The sequence below is a fragment of the Anser cygnoides genome, chromosome 3 (genome assembly GCF_040182565.1).
Source record: "Anser cygnoides isolate HZ-2024a breed goose chromosome 3, Taihu_goose_T2T_genome, whole genome shotgun sequence".
NCBI lineage: Eukaryota > Metazoa > Chordata > Aves > Anseriformes > Anatidae > Anser > Anser cygnoides.
Window position 1 is genome coordinate 867,925 of NC_089875.1, and position 8,877 is coordinate 876,801.

Genomic DNA, 8,877 nt, shown 5'->3' on the forward strand with positions numbered 1-8,877 from the left:
GATCTCTTCCCTCCTCGCAGCTACCTGTTTTCATAAAATTTATCAGTTCCATGTGCTGCAAGACTGGAGTCCTCTGTCCTTCATATTAAAGTGAAATGGCCAAGGGGGTTCCGTGTTATTAGTGCTGAGTGTTGGGATAGGCAGAGTATGATCGCATAATCCTTATTTCTTTAGGGAATAAATGAACGAATCACACCCCCCCCCTCACTTTTGCACTAAAAAAAAAACAGCTATTAACTCACTGATCCATCTCCTACAGATGAAGGAGGCTGAAGAAGCAACGCAAGCAAATGATGTTAACTGAGGAATACATTACTCTTTGGTAGTCAGATGGAAGAAAAGCCTCTGAGGAAACTTAATCACCACACCCTGCTAGTTATTAAAAGGCTGTGTGGAAGCCATGGCTAGGCGACTGCTTATGCAAACTTACCAAAATGTTTGTTTAATGAAAAGATTAAACAAAAGGTTTCACGACAATGTCTGCTATGTCTAACAGGACTGGAGTATCACAGAAAACCCAGTCTTGCATTTACATCCATCCAGGTAGACTACTGTCTCTGTGGGGAGCAGACGAATTTGTGCATCCACAGTCTAACTGAAGGATTCCAGCCACAGGGGAAATAAAATAAAAAATAATATAAAAAATAATAATAAAAAGAGTTTTTGTCTATAGGCTGTGGCAAAAAACAAGCTTAGGAAATGAGTTCTGTAGTTCTGTCATGGATCAAGGCTTACACAAACGTATACCTTCTACGTAGAACAGAGTCGCAACTGATCCTATCCGAAGGATTTTGAGTGTAACTTTTGCTACATGTAAATTTTTGGAGGAAGACATTTCATGTGCATCAGAATGAAAAAAAACCTATAAACTGATATTTTGTCAAAAATACATATTTTTAAAATGTGGGACTCTGGGGAAAAAATCAATCAAGAGGTGCACAAATTTTACAGTAAAATTTACAAGTAAAAAATCCTACTGTTAATACCCAGTGGAAAAAAAGCAATGTTGCAGAACTCTCTTGGCTACGTTTTGATCATCCCAGTGAGTGGGCCTCTTCAAGATTATTCAAAGATTAAAAATGGGATGTTGCATGTAGCTACTGTGATTCACTTGATCTTTTTCTGTCTTTTTCCAGCTAAGCTTTTTCATTCACAGGGAAAAAACAATGATGTCATCCAGTTCCCCACTCTGCTGAGACAGGGTAATTGCAAGGTTTTGCACTGTCTTGTGGATTAGAAAACTTCAGTCAGTGACATTTTTTAATAAAAGTAGGCTCATTTGCCATTACTTTGTGGTAGCTCATGAGAGAGACAGAAGTGTCTTACTATCTGCTTCTGGCCACCAAGGAGCAATGGAGAAACACCCAACGTTCCAGGATACCTACAGGAGCACCAGAATTAGATACATCTATTTTGAAATAAAATCATAGATGAGACAGTATTTTATGTTGCAACATGATTTTGCAAGTAAGAAGAAACAAACCCAGAGGAAAATAGGATAGATTCAATTCTGCTTCTCCTCTGTGTTAGTTTTTCCCTCTGCAGATATTGATACAAATATAAAAAAAAAAATCTGAGAAAACTCATACAACTCCGAAATTACAGCCATATAATAACTTAGCCACATTTTTAATCACCAGACACAAAGCACAAAGCTAGTTGTTGCTGTCTTCAATATCTAAGCAGCTTGTCATTGCGACGTTTAAGAAAAAGGACCCAGATCCCGATTTATTTGTGCCTACCTCCTATTACAGTTCAGATCTGAGCTTAACTCAGCAGACAGAGCAGTTAGATGCTACTCAAGGCTGCCACCTCCTGTCTTAAATCCCTAGTCACTCACTGGCAAATCAGTAACCTGATCAAGGAGCTTCTCCTACAACTCCGTTGTTTGTAAGGCTAATTCTAGAAAGAAAGCATGTTTCTTCAAAAACAATCAGTCACAAAGATTTACATGAGCTACAGGAAGTAGAGCAGCTGTGCAATATGTTGGCAATATAACTTACAAACCGTTACACTTCCACGGATATCCATAGCTATTAGATCTAATGAAAATCCAAAAAGGAGATGATTTCCTCCTCAGGCAGCACCACGCTGTGTTTCACTACGCTGTGTTTCAAAAAATGGACCTCTCCATTTTATGATACACGTTCAACAACTGGCAGATAAAAATGAATTACTGACATCTGAAACATGTTACAGTGCTTACAAACTGCTGATTAAAGGAAGAAAGATTAAAGACAGAAAGGTTGCATTTTTTCCCAATGATTAATCCTAACCTCACATTCAAGTGGCATGAAAAACCCTGAAATTAAGAAATTATAGGACAGACTTATGCTTTGCACACTTCAGATGTCTGATGGTTCTTTGCTTCTAATCAATTAGGCTAAAAACTCACAGTCTGAGACTTTCTTTTCATGAGCCTGGCTACTGGAATCAAAGGAAATGTGCGTGACGGTGTTAGTTTCTAGCCTGAAACCTTGATATTCTCCTTGTAAGGAAGCAGAACAATTTTCAGACAAAAGTTTTGGCTACATTCAATTTTCACCTGAAATTTACAAAAAATAAATGCCTTTATTTCCTTTCCTTTCCCATCTATTTTGCCTTATTTCATTTGAAATGTAGGGCAAATAATCTCTGCAAAATTGGTCATTGAAAGTTTCAGATATTTTTCAGTGTATGAACAGAAGAGAGGTTTCCCTTATTTTAAGCTAGTGGAGCATCCACTTATTTTAGCTATTTCTGCATTTTCATTCTCAATCTTAGTAAGTTTGAGCTTTCATCCAACCAAGGTAGCTTCCAGAAGCCTGCAGTGAGGAATTTCAAGGACACGACTCACTAGTTCCCACCTCAACACTGAACAAATTAGTTCCCTTATGCCATGGCAGTAAGCAGAAAACAAACAAGCAAAACAAACAGACAGACAAACAGAAACCCCACTATTTTTGAAATAGGTCTTGGGTTGCTTACATATAATAAAGTTCTTACCACTAAATGGAGTATGGTAAAAAAAGTGAATCTGCTGAGCATCTGCACTGCATATAAATCAATCAACTTTGCAAATGTCCAGCATTTCTGAGAAATCCATCCTATTTTTTAAAATCAGTTTGGTCTTTGTTAAAAACAAAAGCGTTTTAATACGCTAAGTCTTTTGAAAACAAGTGAAAAGTGCAATTCAAACCACATAGCAATATCGCATGGCAATTCTTACACCTTCTGGAAAAGCTACTTAATGAAGGAGGCTGCATTTCATTATAAAATGTCTCTCGTTTGGTCAGACCTGCCTGGTCTTCATTGTGTAAAGCTCTCCAAGGACAGCAGAACAAGCACTGTGAGGAAGGGGAGCTTGAAAGACCCTGCAGCACAGTAGGACAGTAGGCTTTCCTGCATCCCACAGACCAGGAAGCCAGCATACAGATGTTTCCATCTCCTAACCTCTTGTATGCTGCTTCCAAGCGACACAGGAGTCAGGATTTAATCTCTCCAATATTCTCACACGTGGCCTATTTACCAAGCACCTGGCAGTCTGCCCTCACGTCCTACTTCCGTGGTATAGTCAGCTCTGAAGTTTCTGGTCATACCTCATCTTGCTTCAGTCACTGCAAATTGCCAATTTCTAATTCACACTGTGTATCACAGTATCACAGATTTCTAGGTTGGAAGAGACCTCAAGATCATCGAGTCCAACCTCCGACCTAACACTAAGTACTCCACTAAACCATATCCCTAAGCTCTACATCTAAACGTCTTTTAAAGACCTCCAGGGATGGTGACTCCACCACCTCCCTGGGCAGCCCGTTCCAATGCTTAATAACCCTTTCGGTAAAGAAGTACTTCCTAACATCCAACCTAATCGCTCGAGCACGTCCATGTCCTTCCTGTAGCGAGGGGCCCAAAACTGAACACAGTACTCGAGGTGCGGCCTCACCAGAGCCGAGTACAGGGGCACAATCACTTCCCTAGCCCTGCTGGCCACACTGCTTCTTATACAGGCCAGGATGCCGTTGGCCTTCTTGGCCACCTGGGCACACTGCTGGCTCATATTCAGCCGACTGTCAACCAATACTCCCAGGTCCCTCTCGGCCAGGCAGCTTTCCAGCCACTCATCTCCCAGCCTGTAGCTCTGCTTGGGGTTGTTGCGCCCCAGGTGCAGGACCCGGCACTTGGCCTTGTTGAACTTCATACAGTTGACCTCAGCCCATCGCTCCAGCCTATCCAGATCAATGTACGGAATGTCTTTTTTTTTTCTTTTTTCTTTTTTTTCCTGAAATTAATTGAAATAACAGATTAATTTAACGCACTTCAATGCTACCTTTCCTTTCCCTTGCCATCACTCTCATGTGGAGCTAGACTCCACAGAGTCCTGCGTATGTCCTAAAATCCACGCTGGTTCTTGAATCGCTTATACCTGTGCAACACTGCAGGATGTCATATCTACAGAAAAAATATACACGAGCTGTTGAGTACATTACAGATCAATCTAGCATCTACAGATCAAACCCAGCAATGGGTTTGCTGACAATAACTTCTGACTGCAAATTTCATATCCTTATTTTCACATGTATATGTACACAAATGGAGGCTAGCTTGATTACCAGCGACTCAATTTGTTCCTGAAGTCATTAGTGCAAGCAAACACAGTCCAATTAAATAAAACCCATGAAGTACTGCTACCTCACATGTCATGTTCTCTGAAACTTTTTTCTTTTCTAAGTATTGCTTTTAAAAAGAATATAATAAGGACTACTCTTAAAAACCAATAGCATGTGGCAATATTTTCCTTCTAAACAGCAGCATTGCATTGGCGTGTTTTTAATGGGACCAAGCATATATCTGTGTAAAAGTATTCTATAAACACTGAATTAAAAAAATAGAAAAATGGTAAAAAAGCAATTCAAAAGGTTACCTGTTACTTGTTAAAAGTAACCTTTACTGTTATGAGGATGAACTCCACAGCAACGTGGAATGAATTGATTTGAAATCTCTTTTTTGAAAATTTGAGCTGTAAATAGTCTTCAGTAATCAGAAATCTATCATCACAAAATTATGTCAAAACATGACTCTGCATATGCTTTGGATAAGTTTTGAAAACTCCTTTAATTTTTGATTAAGTATTCAAATGTCAGCACTGTGGTCGCATCAGATGATACAGGTTCTGGTCTGGGCTCTGTCTTGGACATCCCTTATGTGATAATCACTTAAAATTACATTTTCAGAGGTGGCATTTAATTTTGGATAAGCCAGCTTTGCCTGCCAGACTTTAATATCTGGTACCCAGTTCTCGGAAGGTGGTTTCGTTGGCTTCAGCTGGTATGAAAAGAACTCAAAATCTTTGCAAATCAGATTCCCAAATATCTGAATGTCCACTGTTTGTTATCTGGATGCTCTGCAACGTGTCCATAAAATATTACCAAGGACATAGAGGAGAATTCAATTTCATTAACACTTTGCATCTGCTGCACATGCCAAAACTACTGCAGAACATTTAGGGTGATGGAGAGTAGAGCCCAGAGCATCCAGAGGCTTGCCATGACTGAGGCGTTCGATGTCCAGGACACCCCATCCACACATTTCAGTGCTTCAGTTTAGGCCATGAGAAATTAAAGTGCTTCAAAAAGAAGCCATAGCTGAAAAAAAAAACAGATTTTCTCTGCAATAAAGCTATCTGTGGCCCCTAGTTTTCAGTGAAATGCATGGAAGTATATGCCTTACAGGGATCTGGGCCTTTGTGACAAAGCATCACCTCATATATCATGATCAAAATTCATTATGATTTGCAATGCCTGATTGATATAACTTTGTCTGTAGTTGTCTTTTAAAAAATGTGAATGGCAGATGCCAAACAGGCTAGAGATACTACATGGAATCGAATTAAACTGAATTTAAAAAGAAACAAAAACATGACTTTTATAATGTGTTCTTATGTTTATCTGGAAATGAATCAACAAAACTAATAGTTCATACTCTGTAATTCTGTGATACTAAAGAGGCAAAATGTTTTCTCTATATTGGGAAGAAATATTATTGAAAAATCCCCACCAATAAAAACCTGTGCTCAAGATAAACATATTTTAATTCAACGTCCAAAACCCCACTTAACAACCCCTGTGTTACCTACACAGGATCATATGATCCAGATGAAGACATTCTGCAACTGTGCCACTGTTTCCAGCATGCATGACTCAGAATGGGTGTTGCCAACAGGGAGGAGAATCCGGTCCCTTTTGTCCTGCACACAAACCCAGGCCTGCTGAGCACTCTCCTTTTACACGGCCTGACACCTGAGCTGTCTTTTCTGAGCAGGAAAAGTATCCTGCACAGGATACCTGAGCAAGCTCGGTTTTGATAACCAGGAAAGTTAGATATTCAAGATTTGGTAAAAGGCAGGGTGCCTTAATGCTAATGAGGTATTCAAACAATGTTGTATGTGTGTGTGTTGAGGGCTAACCTGCCCTTTAACCCGTAACAGATTTAGGAGGCATTCTGACTTCCTGAATATTTCTCAGTTACTGTCTCCACTAGATCATAAATCCAACAAATAATACTCAGTGTTTAGTCAATTCTAAGAGATGCTTTCTTGGAATCTCATTTTTTAATTTTGATAGAGCAATGAAATAATTCTGATGCAAAGATAAAACGCCTCAGTAGGAAACAAAACCAATTAATGAAGAGAAAAGGATTAATCCCAACACTCAGGTGGAGTGCCTTTCCCCTGCTCTGCCACAACAGCACTGGAACCGGCCTCAAATACACAGGAAAGTGCCTCGGGTTCCCCAGCCTGCACAGAGCTGGCATCGGCACCTCCTGTACACCTTCACTGAGCCGGCTCGGTTAGAAGTGAAAGTGGGACTAGGAACACACCATTTCCTCTGCTTTCATACGCTCCAGGCTGCCACTTCGTTTAATGGAGAACTCTTCTCAGGCTGATCAGACATGAAGGAGATGTTTTCTGTTCCTCCCAGACCCTCCCTTCCCTGCTATACCGACCAGAGCTCTGAGTGTCCCCAAAGCCCTTTTTCCCTTTCTGTTGTGAGCATTTCCTGCCTCTGTTTGTGCAGTTTCTCTATGCCTGCACATTCAGATAGACACAGATTACTAAATTGGCAGGTTCATAAAAATCCATTCAACTCAGTACGAGATAGATGTAGTACTTTATCTCAAAAGCTTCAGCACTCTTCTTAGTCATTATACTTTTATTATCTTTTATCACAAAGCCTTGCTCTCTTGCAAAACTCACAGCAAGTAACTGCACCATCTCCCAGCAGGAAATGGTGGGTAGGTCTCTCCACGGCTTTACAAGAACAGCTAGTGGGCACTAGCTCATTGGAAGAGAAGTTTTTCATTTACACAATGTTATGCAAAGGTTACTTTACAAGTTACTGCAAGAAAACAAAGTCATGAAATACATTTAAAATTTACACTGAGAATGGAAAAATATATATATATTATTTTCTTTTCTTTGTTTCTTTGCAATCTCCTAAGCAAGTTTCACTAACTAGAATATACGCAGTATGGAAAATGTGCAATATATACACAAGGAGGACAATTCAAATATATATAGTGCCCCATATTTACACCATTCAATTCACTGATTTTTAAGCTTCCCCCTTCAAGACTTCCTTGCATGACTCACAAAAGAAATACCAATCCCTGTACTAGATTTGGATATAGTTAAATTAAATCTCTGTTACTACGATTTATTTGCAAATACATTGTACTATTAGCACAGTGCAAGCACTTCACAAGTACTAACGCTGTGAGGAATCTCTGGGGTGTTGTGTTCCTCAGCGCCACTCGTGCAGACAATGGATCTTGTGCCCCACTGATGCACTGGCATCCACTGGCATGGAGAAGACATTCTCCATCACCCTGCTTGCAGCAACTGACACTGACAAGTACAGACCACAGTACAGCTTCTCTCCCTGCTACTAACTAGGTGCTGATACACTCTGCTACTTTCTTCCTTACAGACTCTGTGTTTTCTTTTTTCTTTTGAACATTAAGTAACAACTCGGTTCAACTAAACTGGGTGAAGTAAGTTTTTAAATAGATTTCCGTTCAAACCACGTTATATTTCCTCTCCTGCATTGTACATGACCTTTAACAAAACACCAAAACCTTTTAAGGCTATCCAGCAGCTGCCAGTAAGAGTTGGTAGCAAGAACAGCGTTAGTTAATGACCATGCTGTGAAATACACGAGTTCCTCCTTAACAGGCCTATTTCTGGTGCAGAACTTGCATCCTTTTGATGCGTAATCTTATATGTTATGCTAGAAGCAGCAAATTAACCATATATTTTGCAGTGATTGGCAGACTTCAATGTCACTATTTCTTGAGTGACTTTAATTACACTGCGATTTCTGACTGTGGTTCTTAAACTAACCCCTTGTAATGCAGGCTTTTATTTAACTAATAGTCTAAATCCCTGTCAAGAAAAGTCTCACATAGTAAAAGTTATGGGGGATGCATATTAATTAACGAAATTAAACTCATAAACATACTTACAGAGATCTAGTGATCTCAGACAAGTTAGCAAATGCATTGTTTGTTCATCCTTTTTCTTCGAGTCTCCCAAATTAAACTCTAGTTTACCTCCAAGCAGAGTACGCTTTGCCGTTGCTGAACAGGAAGCATTGCAGAAGCATTCTGACAAACCAACAAGTGATTAAAATCCAAATTGAAACATCTCTCATTCCCAGAGCTCAGGTGCTTTACTCATGGCCATTAGAATGATATGGCACGGTACATGTCCAGCTTATTGAAACTGAGACTTGGGCCGGTTAAGCGATGTGTCCAAAACTACACAGCAAGTCTAACAGCTGTGCACAGGCAACTTCCACACCCAAGCCCTCTTTGCTGGGTTCAATAAGCTGAGTGACT